We start from the raw sequence: 14,863 nt of genomic DNA on the forward strand, positions 1-14,863 counted from the left end.
GCTTTAATGGACATAGCCTGCGGGCATGCGCTCTGAGCCAGAAGATTGATTTCTTCTTCAAATAGGGTTTCTTCTTCCTCAGGTACTATTCCATCTGTGGCCGGATGACGGGACAGAAAATCAGCTGGGTTCTTTTCACCAGGTCTATAAATGAGATCCATTTGGTACTGTTGTATTTGAATTGCCCACCTCTCTATCCTCGGGGGTGGATGTGGAGCGGTTCCTCTGAACAGAGGTATCAGTGGCTGGTGGTCAGTGACCATTCGAAATGGGCATCCTGCTACGTATAAATGGAAATGGTTACAGGCCCATTTTACTGCCAGTGCTTCTCTTTCAACTTGTGAGTACCGGGACTCTGTGGCTGTTAGTGCTTTGCTGGCGAACGCCAATGGGGCCCATACACCTGGTTCTGCTTCCTGCGTTAATAATGCTCCGAGCCCCACCGGGCTAGCATCGACTAGGATCTCTGTTTTCCTGGAGGTGTCAAAGTATGCAAGCGTTGTCGTGTCTAACAAAGCTGCTTTGATCTTTGTAAATGCTTTCTCCTCTTCCTTACTCCATTTCCACGGTGCATCTTTCTTTGTCAGGTTGCGAAGCGGCTCAGCTATGGTGGCTAGGCCCGGGATAAATCGTGCACAATATTGCGCCATACCGAGAAAACTCCTCACCTCCGATGCTGTAGATGGAGCTGGTGCATTTTTTATGGCGTGTGATTTGCGGGGATCCACTTTTACTCCGTTGCTGTCGAATATGTATCCAAAGAACTCCACTGATTTCTGGAAAAACTTGCATTTTTCTTGATGGAGTGTGACTCCATGTTCCGATAGTCGTTTGAGTGTTGCACGTAGTCGCTGGTGGTGTTCCCCACTTGTTTTTGAGTGGATGAGGATATCATCGCTCACGTTCATTACGCCTTGCAACCCTGATAGGATCTCTTTAACAGTGTTTTGGAAAATCTCGGCAGCTGACGAGATGCCGAAATTCAGGCGTTTGTACCGCCGCAGGCCCAAGTGCGTGGAAAATGTTGTGATATAGCGGCTTTCCTCCGCTAGTCGGAGTTGATGATATCCGGCATTAAGATCGAGCTTAGAAAACCATTTAGCTCCGTTGAGGTCAGCTAAAATGTCATCGACTGTCGGTGTAATATGTCTCTCTCGTTTTATTGCCTTGTTTGGCATGCGCATGTCTATGCAGATGCGTATTTTCCCAGGCTGACGGGGTTTTTCGGCGATCACCATTGGTGAAACCCATGGAGTTGGGCCAGTGACCTTTTCTATCACATCTTGTTTTTCTAGGTTTTATAGCTCCTTTTCTACTGCTGCTCTGAGATGGAAGGGTATTCTTCTGTGTCTGAGAGCGATGGGTTGTATCGTTTTGTCGATATGCAACTTAATTGGTGGTCTTTTGATCATGCCCAATCCTTCGAACAGCGATGGAAACTGCTGCAGTAACTCCTCCACTTGGATACTTTTGACGGCATTTGCGAATGCAATTAGGTGTAGGTCTTCAGCCGTGTGGCTTCCAACAAGAAGGTCGGCTTCTTTATCCACCACGTGGAAAGTTGCAGTGACTTCATGCTCTTCCGCTTTTACTTGAACTACCATCTTGCCTCGCAGCGGGAGTGGCTCTTTCCCGCCATATGTGAATATTCGAACCTTGGATGGAATTAGTTTTGGTTTAGGATTCAAAGCTTTATAATGCTGGATGCCCATGACATTCACTGTGGCGCCTGTGTCAATCACCCCGGTTGTCGGGGATCCATCTATTAGTATGTTGCACTTGGGTTGTGGTCGTCGTCTTTGCTTCAGCTCATTGGTGAACGAGACAAAGTAGCACTCACCATCTTCATCTTCCGATGAGTCATCGAGTCTGTCACACCTTTGGTATGTCGATTTCCCACTTCGTGGTAATTGTTCTCCTTCAATTTCTGGCTGGCGGATCGCTCCAGATATTGACTTTTTCCTGAACGATCCCCTTCCTCTGCCTCTTCCTCGGCATACACTGGAGAAATGATTCGGGATTCCGCAGTTCGAGCAGGTCTTCCCACGTGCTGGGCAACTTCCTGCCTCATGTGCTTCACGCCCACAGTAGCCGCATTGTGGTTGTCTCGGTGTTCTGGTTGGCCATCTACCTCTTCCACCTCGGCTGGGTTTGCTGATTGCATCAACCCTCTCTGCTTTAATTGTCACTCCGTTGTTCGCGCTGGCGTTCAGGACTGCTTCCATTGCTGATGAGCGTACATCCGACAACTCATACGACCTTGCCAGTAGGAGGATTTCTTCTAGAGTAATTTTTGGTTGGCGGAGAATCAGCGTCCTTAGGGGTTTGTTTCTGCACCCTTGTATAAGCTGGGCTGTGACTTCCTTGTTTGAATCATCCTCTGTGCACGTGCTGACAAGTTCACGCAGGCGTGCGTGGAAAGCATCCATGCTTTCACCTTCCCTTTGCCTTGACTGCCTAAATTTGAATCTCTCATAGTGTGGATTAAGTTGAGGATCAAAGTGCGCATTGAGTGCCTGCACTGCGGCATCGTAGTTGTTTGATTCTCCTGTGTTCGGGAGGTGTGCGAATACTTTGTATATCTCTTCTCCACCAAAGTGAAGCAGTAGTGAACGTTTTACTTCTTCATCCTTTTCCCTGGTGGCTATGAAATAATTATTTAGCCTCCCGAGCCAGGTAGCCCACCTAGGTGCCGCCGTCGACGGGTCTGCCAGTCCACTGAATGGCGGTAATGCTTGCACCTGCGCGTGTGATGAATGTTGGATTGGTATGGGTTGTTGTGGTGGAGGCTGTACTGCTGCAGTACCTGAAGGGCCTTCTCCCCCGTTTGCCTCTGGTAACTCAGACATTATTGGGTGCTGATGGTCCTCTTAGGTGATCTGGCGAGGTTTTGCCTGTTGTTTTGTTCGTTGTTTTTTTTTTTTTTTGTTTGTTTTTTTGCCAATGCTTGTTTGCACTAAGTTGTCCCCGTAGTGTCCCTCTGTTGTGTTATCGTGTCACAATTTAGCTGCCAACTTCGATTGTTTTTTTTGTTTTTTTCTGCGTTGGTTTTGCCAATGCTTTGTTTGTTTGTTTGTTTTTTAATTACAATCATTTACATGAAACTAGAAGGAGTAAATAATGTTGTGTGTATAAATTATGTAGATAAAACGGAGGTAACGGATTGTAATTTAAGTGTGCCCTACCATATGTGTGTTATTTTGTCTTACTATAAAAGGCCGAATCACAAGTATTTTATCAATATTATTTTCCGTCTTCGCTAGATCATGCGCACTCTGTGTGGCGATGATGTGCGTTGATATTCATAATTTTTGAAAGATCTCTAAAGTAAACTCGAGATCTGCAAATGAGTAAAGGATAGACAAGGCGCGTCTCGAGGGTAATGATCGGTAAAAGAGGTGATCGGTTTTTACGGTGTATTTCTCAAATTTAGTGCGTATTTCTCTAAGTTTAGTGCAGTGATTTCGTTTTGCTCTAAGTTTAGAGCGTTGATTTCGTTTTGTCTAAGTTTAGTGCGTTGATTTTGTTTCGTGAACGTCCGGTGATGAAAAAAAGATAATGTATATCACGTAATTCAAGGTAAATCGGTGGAAGTTGTAAGGCTTCTCTTCGTCGCTAGAGGTCAGGTTCCGGTTTACACAAGTAAAAGCTTGCATTTTATGTGCTGTACTTAAAGGAGCGTTAATGACTCTTTTTATCAGACTTTAATGTATAGAGGATGAAATATTGTTTTCATGTTACACACAGTTTAAAAAACAATATTTTAGGGAAATCAACGCTTCGTTTGCTGCCTGTGTGATCGGGGCTCAGTAGTCCTCCCGCATTCAGGGGCTTATTTATAAGAGGTCTGTGCTGACAGGGGCCACTTTTCTGAGACTCTCAGCTATATATATGAGGCCCCTTTGCGTGGCTTTGCATGCCCTCAGACATATGGAGTAAGAAAAAGCAGCGCAAGTCGCGGCCTTGCCTTATTCTGCATCAAGGACCTTATTGCACGTTCTTTCTTTAATTTATAATTTTTCTTTTTATTTGTTCTGTGCATCCTTTTACTCTTAACATGTAACGTCCATCCCAGTGCATGTACATTACAATGATTTTAATGAATTGCGCAATAAAAACTATTACTTACTTTTACTGCATCAAGGACACGTTCCATTGGCGCTGCAGTGAGTTTTCTCACGCAGCATCCATAGATTTAGATGTTTGGGACAGCGCCACAACCGTATGCATCCCCAGAACAGGTGTAACAAGGAGATTTTTTCTTTTTTTTATTTCTCCTCTTTTTATAGGTCAAACGTGAGCCAGTGTCCAAGCGCTGCTCTGCAAAGAACTTTGGTAGTACAGTACTGAGAGAAGCTTCGTCCGCTCACCCCACCCTTATTTTTCATTGCCGCGTGTGTTTGTCCTTTGTAAATGCTGTCTTCCGATTCATTATGAGCCTTGTAAGTCCCACCTTAGTACATCCATGTCGTAATTAGTATCCTCCCATGGTTACTGGGCCCTTTACTTGAATGTTACACGGTTCATGTACTTTTTGTTTATTGAGCCTGGCCAATGGCGTAGGCCACCCAGAGCGACGTGTCCCGGCTCCGCGCTCTCTTCCTTTCCTGTGATGCAAACAGCTTGGGGCGCATGGAGTGAGAGGACTTTCAGTCGCTGTGCGCAGTGCTGCGTGTCAGCCCGGAGGACCCAGAGGCCGTCTTCCAGCGGCTGGACAGTGACCGCAACGGGCCCATCACCTTCCAGGACTTCACCATGGGCTTCCTAGAGACCCAGGGCTCACCCTGGCTGCAGAGAGGAGGCCTGTGGGCCGATGCGACGGATCCCAGTGAGCTGGAGGGCGAGCACGGAGGAGACCCATTTAACCCGGCTTCTTTAACTGAGGATTTGTATTTCTTTACCTTTCATGCAGTACGCCGATCATTCTAGGTGTCATTTTCAAATGTTGCAGATGAATCCTCATGTGTTTTTTCTACATAACCCTTCTGGCTTAATGCCATGTTCCCGTGTAAGCGATTGTTGTAGAAATGGCTTATTCGTTAATAAAGACACATGGTCACACGGATGTGACATCATTTGAGGCTTACGTCCTCTATTTGATTCCTTACAGAAATAGTCATGTATACAATAAAAGGTTTGTGAATTCTTGAAAAATATCTATCGGATTTTTGAAGTTCACAATAATAAGCTGGTGGCGGCACATTTGAACCTCTGCTTCCTTCCCTGGCTGTGCCCTTGTGGTTTAAGACGTCCTATCAGCAGTGCAGTGTTGTGGTTTCCGTTTAAGTCGCTTAGGCTGTGGTTTTTAATGTGCAGGAGGTTGCATATTGTAGGGAGCTCGGAGAGACCTAAATTTACAGTGTGCATAACATGTTCACTGTGCGTCGATCGCTGGGGTTGCAGGTGTTTACAAACCAGTATTTTGAAGGTTTGCTTGTCTTTTAAAAAAGCGTTCACTGATTCAGTGTTGTAGCAGTAGCGCATGGTCCCTTAATCTGCCTCAAATTTTAGGCAGCGGCATCGTATTTATGTCATATACAGACTATAAAAGCTGCCTTGTTGAGAGCAGCACAAACAATTATGCTGTACACATCTGCCGAGACCTGCAAAAATAATAATTTTCTGTTTGAGTGGTCATTTTTCCCTAACAAGGGCTTTTGAGGACACTATTTTCATATGGCTCCCTTTTGGAGTCATTTGTTTATGCAGGCTCTAAGTGAGCTATTTTCAGTGGCCTTAGTAAGGGCCATTGGAATTATGCAGCAGGAGAGGCCCAAATTATGCAGCAGGGTTGGATATATTATTGTGACAAGCAAAGGCAAATTATGCAGCACATTTTGAGAAAGTTTCACTTCATTATTTCGCCATTTCTAAACTTGTTAACACTGTCTGGGCGTTAGTTGCAACTTATTAGTACTACTTTAACACCTACTCACAGGCATAAGAGACAGAATAATGATCAGTCAACCTTTATAAAGGATCTTCCCCTGAGAAGCAACACCAGTCGCTATGTTTTAAATAACTTTTGAACCGTTTGAGCTCGAAACCATTTTTTGTTCAAATCTGCATACTATGCATTAGACAATGGATTATGTGGCAAATCTATGGGCCCGATTCACAGAATGAATTTAAGACTCAATCCTAAATTTACTACTATTTTGGTATTCACAGAATGCACTTACTACTTTTGGCATTCACAGAATGAACTTGCTACTTTTGGTATTCACAGAAGTTATGATTTTGTCTTAATTTTGTCTTAAGTCAAACTTAAGACAAAATCCTAACTTCTGTGAATACCAAAAGTAGTAAGTTCATTCTGAAAAATGCCAAAAGTAGTAAGTGCATTCTGTGAATACCAAAATAGTAGTAAGTTTAGGATTGGGTCTTAAGTTCATTCTATGAATCGGGCCCCAAGTGATTGCACCATGGGAGTACTTTGTTTGTCAAGTGCATTCATGGTAGAGTAGTAATAGTTTTTTTTATCCCACAGAACCACTACCACCCTCGCAGCAGCGTTGGGAAGAGTTTGCAACATTAAGAACTTCGTAAGTGTTTTGTTCCGTTTGGCACACTTTTGTGAGTTTAATTTTGATAGTTCCGACAGTGATTATCCTTTATTTACAGTTACAATTTCACCCTTTGCTCAGCATCGAACTAATTCTGCTCATCATTGATCACTAAGTACGGTTACATGTGGTGATCTTGGACGTCGGGTGAGTTCTGAGCACTTCTGGTTACTTTCAAGAGCAGTATAACACAAAAGCAAGTCAGGCACATGGTGCGAAGGTAATTTCTGAGACTGTATTCTCTTTTTGGGTTCATAGGCCGTTTCAGATACATTTTGATCGACCAGCCACTGATCTGGTCACAGTCCCTTATTGGATTGACATTAGGTAGATATATGCATCCAGTGCGTTTGATAGCACAGTGTTTTTCTATTCTTTGCACAGGGTGATTTGGTAAGTTTGGCAACTTTACTCTTTGTGTGCTTTGATGTTTCAGTGTCGCCATAATCACTACAGTCGGGTGGTCATCCATTAATCTGCAGACGTTATGTCCACTCCATGCTGTATTCTCAGGACCTGGTGGATAATATGGGTCTGTCGTCTAATGTTAATCTATGTTTCAATTTAGACTGAAATGTTTATTCATGATTGTGATATGAATGTGATGTATTTGTTTGTAGATAACCCCTGAAGAAGGGTGCTGGTTACACCCGAAATGCGCTGAGATTGACCAACACGCTTTCTTCTGTTCATGATCTGAATAATTGACTGTTAAAACTCATATTTGATTTGGATTCACATCATACGTGAGAATAAAAGAAGCACGTCACTAGGACGGATTTGGTTGATGGCTCATTCAATTTTCTGGACATTGCCGGTTCATGGAAATTTTGCGAATCAATGAAAGATGGACGGAATGCTGACAACCCAAACATTAAATCCATTGTGTTTTTGCCCACTACGCCACCCCAGTTTGGAGGACCCAGCCATATGCAAATCAGACTTGACCCTGTGCCTCATGGGAACAGTCCAGACCGAACTGCCAGGCCTGGTCCTCCCTGGACTGAAAACAAGCAGCCTGGGACCGGTTTCAGGGTTTGTCACCCTTCTTCAGCCAAGCCAACTTGAATCCAGTGGCACATTGAGCAAGGGACCCACATCTGGGCATACCCATCCCACTTACGGCGAAAAGTGTTACAACAAACAAAAGATGGACAGAATGCTGACAATGCAAACATTCTCCCCCTGTCAAAAAGATCTGGGTTAAATTCTTCGTTCTTTTGCCCATCTTTTGCCCACTATGCCACCCCAGTTTGGACCCAGCCAAGTGCAAATGAGTCTTGCCGCTGTTCCTCATTGGAACTGTCCAGATTGAACTGCCAGATGAGGTCCTCCCTGGACTGGAAACAAGCAGCCTGGGACCGGTTTCAGGGTATGTCACCCTTCTACAGCTAGGCCAGCTTGAATCCAGTGGCACAGTGAGCAAGGGACCCGTGTCTGGGCATACCCATCCCACTTAGGGCGAAATTATGGGTTAAAGTCAATGGGTGTTGCGGTGGAACGCCCACCGCAACACCCATTGCCCTCCCCTTTCATGCTAAGTATTGTGTAAAATGGTGCCTTATTTACAAGGCATCATTAAGCCACTTAAGTCTCAATCGCCACCACAACGCCGTGAAAATTGACGTTGTGTTGGAGATAGGGGCTTGTATATATGTCCTCATGGGACTTTTGGTGCACATGTTCGTACATAGAGGGGGCGAAAGTGGGAAAGGAAGGGGGGCCCTCATCAAGGGGCGGAAGTGAAGTGGCATTGCACTGCAGTCCATATTGAGCTTCCAAGAAAGACAGACCCGAATATGTCTCTTCCTATGATGAGCCTATGCCTCGACTGCTACTGCCACCACTTTACATTTTCACAGTGTCATATACCATGACCATGGGCCAATGACATTAAAGTGCTTTACAAAAGAACCAGACTGTAAAAAAAGGTTTTTGCCACATTGTGTTATGCTATCTTTAGTTCTTGCGTTAGTCAAAACGCTTTGGGACATATTTACAAAAGAAGCGACTGAGTGCGGTGTTATCCTTGTTGGCTTAACACTACGCTCTGCCACATCTGAAACGCACAGCTGCACTGTATTTTAATTATAAAAAAACAGTGTAGCCTTGTGTTTCTCACTGCACTTGTGCTACATTTTTCAGCCTAGATTAGTGATTGCTTATGTGCAGGAAGGTGTCCCTTACTTTACTTAAACAATCTGAAATGGCATTTTGCAACTTGTCATTTTTTTTAAAAGATTGTTTATGTGAAGAAAGGTATGCCTTCTTGAACTACAAGACTACAAACCTTCTTTGAGGACAAGGAAAGGAGACTTTACTCAAATAAATTAGGTCTGAAGCCAAAATCAACATGGACCCCTCAAATTGGTCAGATGAATAAAGATATTGAGGCATTTGAGAGAGTAGTAGAGAAGGGTATTTCCGACCTTTTGGACCAAAAGAACTGGGTTTATTTTAATCTCAAGCTAGAAGAGAAAGAGGCTCTCAAAAAATTACAAAACTGCCACACATTAATGATCAAGCCCGCGGACAAAGGCGGCAGAATTGTTATCATGTCCACAGTACAATACAATGAAAAAATGAATTCACTATTAGCAAATGGGGATCACTACCAGAGGGTGAAAAGAGAGGACTGGTTACATCTAAAAGATATGGTGAAAAGGATGTTAGACCTGGCTCAAGAGGATGCAGTTATCTGCAATGACGAATATAGATTTCTTTTGAATAATAATCCTGTAGTACCTGCACTGTATGGACTACCTAAAGTGCACAAAAATCCTGATGGTCCCCTCATGATTTAGAAAAGGGGGGTGGTGATGAACAGAGTGTCTGAGTTAAACAGACCACACTTACCCAGTCCAAAGATCAGGGCTTGATCCATCACCGTTATTTATCTCACTGCCCCATCCCAGCTCAGAACCTGGCTATATGCAAATCAGTCTGTCCCTGGCCCAGTGCATCATGGGAACAGGGCAGACTAAACTACCAAGCCAATTCTTCACCAGAAAGGCGACAAGCTACCGGGGACCGGTTTCTGGCATTTCAGCCTTCTTCGGCCCGGCTTGCTTGAATCATGATGGATCAGTGAGAAAGGGACTCATGTCTGAGTATACCCTGCCACACCTATAGTGGCCAAAAACGATTTAGAAAAGGGGGTGGTGATGAACAGAGTGTCTGAGTTAAACAGACCACTCTTACCCAGTCCAAAGATCAGGGCTTGATCCATCACCGTTATTTATCTCACTGCCCCATCCCAGCTCAGAACCTGGCTATATGCAAATCAGTCTGTCCCTGGCCCAGTGCATCATGGGAACAGGGCAGACTAAACTACCAAGCCAATTCTTCACCAGAAAGGAGACAAGCTACCGGGGACCGGTTTCTGGCATTTCAGCCTTCTTCGGCCCGGCTTGCTTGAATCCTGATGGAGCAGTGAGAAAGGGACTCATGTCTGAGTATACCCTGCCACACCTATAGTGGCCAAAAACGATTTAGAAAAGGGGGTGGTGATGAACAGAGTGTCTGAGTTAAACAGACCACTCTTACCCAGTCCAAAGATCAGGGCTTGATCCATCACCGTTATTTATCTCACTGCCCCATCCCAGCTCAGAACCTGGCTATATGCAAATCAGTCTGTCCCTGGCCCAGTGCATCATGGGAACAGGGCAGACTAAACTACCAAGCCAATTCTTCACCAGAAAGGAGACAAGCTACCGGGGACCGGTTTCTGGCATTTCAGCCTTCTTCGGCCCGGCTTGCTTGAATCCTGATGGAGCAGTGAGAAAGGGACTCATGTCTGAGTATACCCTGCCACACCTATAGTGGCCAAAAACGATTTAGAAAAGGGGGTGGTGATGAACAGAGTGTCTGAGTTAAACAGACCACTCTTACCCAGTCCAAAGATCAGGGCTTGATCCATCACCGTTATTTATCTCACTGCCCCATCCCAGCTCAGAACCTGGCTACATGCAAATCAGTCTGTCCCTGGCCCAGTGCATCATGGGAACAGGGCAGACTAAACTACCAAGCCAATTCTTCACCAGAAAGGAGACAAGCTACCGGGGACCGGTTTCTGGCATTTCAGCCTTCTTCGGCCCGGCTTGCTTGAATCCTGATGGAGCAGTGAGAAAGGGACTCATGTCTGAGTATACCCTGCCACACCTATAGTGGCCAAAAACGATTTAGAAAAGGGGGTGGTGATGAACAGAGTGTCTGAGTTAAACAGACCACTCTTACCCAGTCCAAAGATCAGGGCTTGATCCATCACCATTATTTATCTCACTGCCCCATCCCAGCTCAGAACCTGGCTATATGCAAATCAGTCTGTGCCTGGCCCAGTGCATCATGGGAACAGGGCAGACTAAACTACCAAGCCAATTCTTCACCAGAAAGGAGACAAGCTACCGGGGACCGGTTTCTGGCATTTCAGCCTTCTTCGGCCCGGCTTGCTTGAATCCTGATGGAGCAGTGAGAAAGGGACTCATGTCTGAGTATACCCTGCCACACCTATAGTGGCCAAAAACGATTTAGAAAAGGGGGTGGTGATGAACAGAGTGTCTGAGTTAAACAGACCACTCTTACCCAGTCCAAAGATCAGGGCTTGATCCATCACCGTTATTTATCTCACTGCCCCATCCCAGCTCAGAACCTGGCTATATGCAAATCAGTCTGTCCCTGGCCCAGTGCATCATGGGAACAGGGCAGACTAAACTACCAAGCCAATTCTTCACCAGAAAGGAGACAAGCTACCGGGGACCGGTTTCTGGCATTTCAGCCTTCTTCGGCCCGGCTTGCTTGAATCCTGATGGAGCAGTGAGAAAGGGACTCATGTCTGAGTATACCCTGCCACACCTATAGTGGCCAAAAACGATTTAGAAAAGGGGGTGGTGATGAACAGAGTGTCTGAGTTAAACAGACCACTCTTACCCAGTCCAAAGATCAGGGCTTGATCCATCACCGTTATTTATCTCACTGCCCCATCCCAGCTCAGAACCTGGCTATATGCAAATCAGTCTGTCCCTGGCCCAGTGCATCATGGGAACAGGGCAGACTAAACTACCAAGCCAATTCTTCACCAGAAAGGAGACAAGCTACCGGGGACCGGTTTCTGGCATTTCAGCCTTCTTCGGCCCGGCTTGCTTGAATCTTGATGGAGCAGTGAGAAAGGGACTCATGTCTGAGTATACCCTGCCACACCTATAGTGGCCAAAAACGATTTAGAAAAGGGGGTGGTGATGAACAGAGTGTCTGAGTTAAACAGACCACTCTTACCCAGTCCAAAGATCAGGGCTTGATCCATCACCGTTATTTATCTCATTGCCCCATCCCAGCTCAGAACCTGGCTATATGCAAATCAGTCTGTCCCTGGCCCAGTGCATCATGGGAACAGGGCAGACTAAACTACTAAGCCAATTCTTCACCAGAAAGGAGACAAGCTACCGGGGACCGGTTTCTGGCATTTCAGCCTTCTTCGGCCCGGCTTGCTTGAATCCTGATGGAGCAGTGAGTGACTCTGTCCCTCGCCACCCCTTGTTGTAAATATTTTTGTCCACCCTAAGCGTGGAAGGGTATTCTCAGATGTGAGACCCTTGCTCATTGCACCATCAGGATTCAAGCAAACCGGGCCGAAGACGGCTGTAATGCCAGAAACCGGTCCCCGGGAGCTTGTTTCCTTCCCAGTGTAAGAATTGGCTTTTGTAGTTTGGTTTGCCCTGTTCCCATCATGCACTGGGACAGGAACCGACTAATTTGCATACAGCCAGGTTCTGAAACTGGGATGGTGCAGTGAGCTAAAAAACGGTGTTGGATCCAGCCCTGATCTCTTGACTGGGTGAGAGCTTTCTGCTTAATTCAGAGACTCTGTCCCTCACCACCCCTTGTTGTAAATATTTTTGTCCACCCTAAGCGTGGAAGGGTATTCTCAGATGTGAGACCCTTGCTCATTGCACCATCAGGATTCAAGCAAACCGGGCCGAAGACGGCTGTAATGCCAGAAACCGGTCCCCGGGAGCTTGTTTCCTTCCCAGTGTAAGAATTGGCTTTTGTAGTTTGGTTTGCCCTGTTCCCATCATGCACTGGGACAGGAACAGACTAATTTGCATACAGCCAGGTTCTGAAACTGGGATGGTGCAGTGAGCTAAAAAACGGTGTTGGATCCAGCCCTGATCTCTTGACTGGGTGAGAGCTTTCTGCTTAATTCAGAGACTCTGTCCCTCACCACCCCTTGTTGTAAATATTTTTGTCCACCCTAAGCGTGGAAGGGTATTCTCAGATGTGAGACCCTTGCTCATTGCACCATCAGGATTCAAGCAAACCGGGCCGAAGACGGCTGTAATGCCAGAAACCGGTCCCCGGGAGCTTGTTTCCTTCCCAGTGTAAGAATTGGCTTTTGTAGTTTGGTTTGCCCTGTTCCCATCATGCACTGGGACAGGAACAGACTAATTTGCATACAGCCAGGTTCTGAAACTGGGATGGTGCAGTGAGCTAAAAAACGGTGTTGGATCTAGCCCTGATCTCTTGACTGGGTGAAAGCTTTCTGCTTAATTCAGAGACTCTGTCCCTCACCACCCCTTGTTGTAAATATTTTGGTCCCCCCATGAGGCCTATAGTCTCAAGTATTGGTTCTCTGACAAAACCTTTGAGCAAATATGCGGACATTTTTCTGCAACCACATGTAACAACTCAGAAAGCCTATGTCAAAGATACCAGTGATATTATCCAAAAAGTTGAAGGGCTCGCATTTAACTGTGAGACTCAATTCTTAGTGACCCTCGACATAGAGGCTGCTTTACAGTAATATACCACAGGACAGCACAATAGAAATGGTAGAATCCCTTCTAACAAAGACTGATAGAGACCTGAACGCACACACAATTTTTATTATAGATTGTGTCACTGTAGTCTTAAAAAATAACATATTTATCTTTAATAAAGATTACTTTAAACAAGTAAAAGGTACGAGCATGGGAGCTACCTGTGCTCCCAGTCTAGCCTGTCTATACGCAGCGAGATTTGAGGACACCCATTGATTTAACTCTTTGGCTCCTTTTTATGAAAATACTAGCAGCCCGTCCCGACTTTGTCCGGGTATGAATTGCTGTCGGCCAGTAGTATATTGTTTCGTAGGAGTTCATTTTGATAGCATTTCTTATCTGTGACAGGCCTGTGAAACGCTCCGATTCACAGTGCACTGCTGATGCACTTAAGAGTGCGCTTTCAGTAGTGTGTGAACTCGAGTTTCCCTACTTTATTTGCCTTGTAATATTATATAGCGCGAACTCGACAACATGGCATGAGCACAATTTACATTACAGAAGAACACATTGATTTGTGGTAGGCACGGGGAGACAAAGCGATTTGCCTGGAATCACAGGATGTTGAGCTGATGCTGAGATTCTAACGTAGCTCCCCATCTCTAAAGTTCGCAATTCTAGAACTTGTGGTGGGAGGTGTGTCTAAAAGTGTATGTCGGTGCTGGGCATCAATGAGAGAGACCTGTGCATTTTTCCAATTGGTGGTGAAAAAATATGAGTATGTTGCTGGAGATGTGGGCCGCCGTGCCACCAATGTACTTACGGGGGAGGGTAAACACCCATTATTCCGCAAATGTCTTTCCGCATGCCATCACTCTGCATACTTTCATTACGAAAGTACCATGGGCCTCATTTATGAAAAGTGACGCATCGCTGCGTGAAAACAGCGATGCGTCACTTTTCACTGCGCACTCCTTGCGACACCAATGATGCGTCATATTTAATGTATGACGCATCATGTCGCAAGGACTTACAGATACGTCAGTATTTCTGACGCATCTGTAAGGGCAAAAGTGACGCATTGCTGGAGTGTGTCACAAAAGTGACGCAACTCCAGCAATGTGTCCTTTCACATGGGGAAAGCCCCATGTGAAAGGGCCTGCGTCAGTCTTACGTCTGCTGTGAGGCAGGCGCAAGATTTTGACGCAACAGCATCCTAAAAGCGACGCAGTGAAATCTCATAGATTTCACTGCGTCACTATTACGAGGCTTTTTGCGGGGGAACGCCCCCTCTGCATACATTATACCTGACGCAGGTATAATGTGGCGCAGGGGTTTAAAAAGTGACGCATCTACCTAGATGCGTCACTTTTTAAATATGGCGCAACAAGGCGCATATTTTACGCCGCTGGTGCGTCACAAAAAGTGACGCACCGGCGGCGCAAAACTGACGCAAGGCCTCATAAATAAGGGCCCCTGACTCCGCAATGCCATTATAACGCATGGCATTACATTTTATATGCTTTTACCATGCATACATTTACA

Source organism: Lissotriton vulgaris, chromosome 1_2 (genome assembly GCF_964263255.1).
Source record: "Lissotriton vulgaris chromosome 1_2, aLisVul1.2, whole genome shotgun sequence".
NCBI lineage: Eukaryota > Metazoa > Chordata > Amphibia > Caudata > Salamandridae > Lissotriton > Lissotriton vulgaris.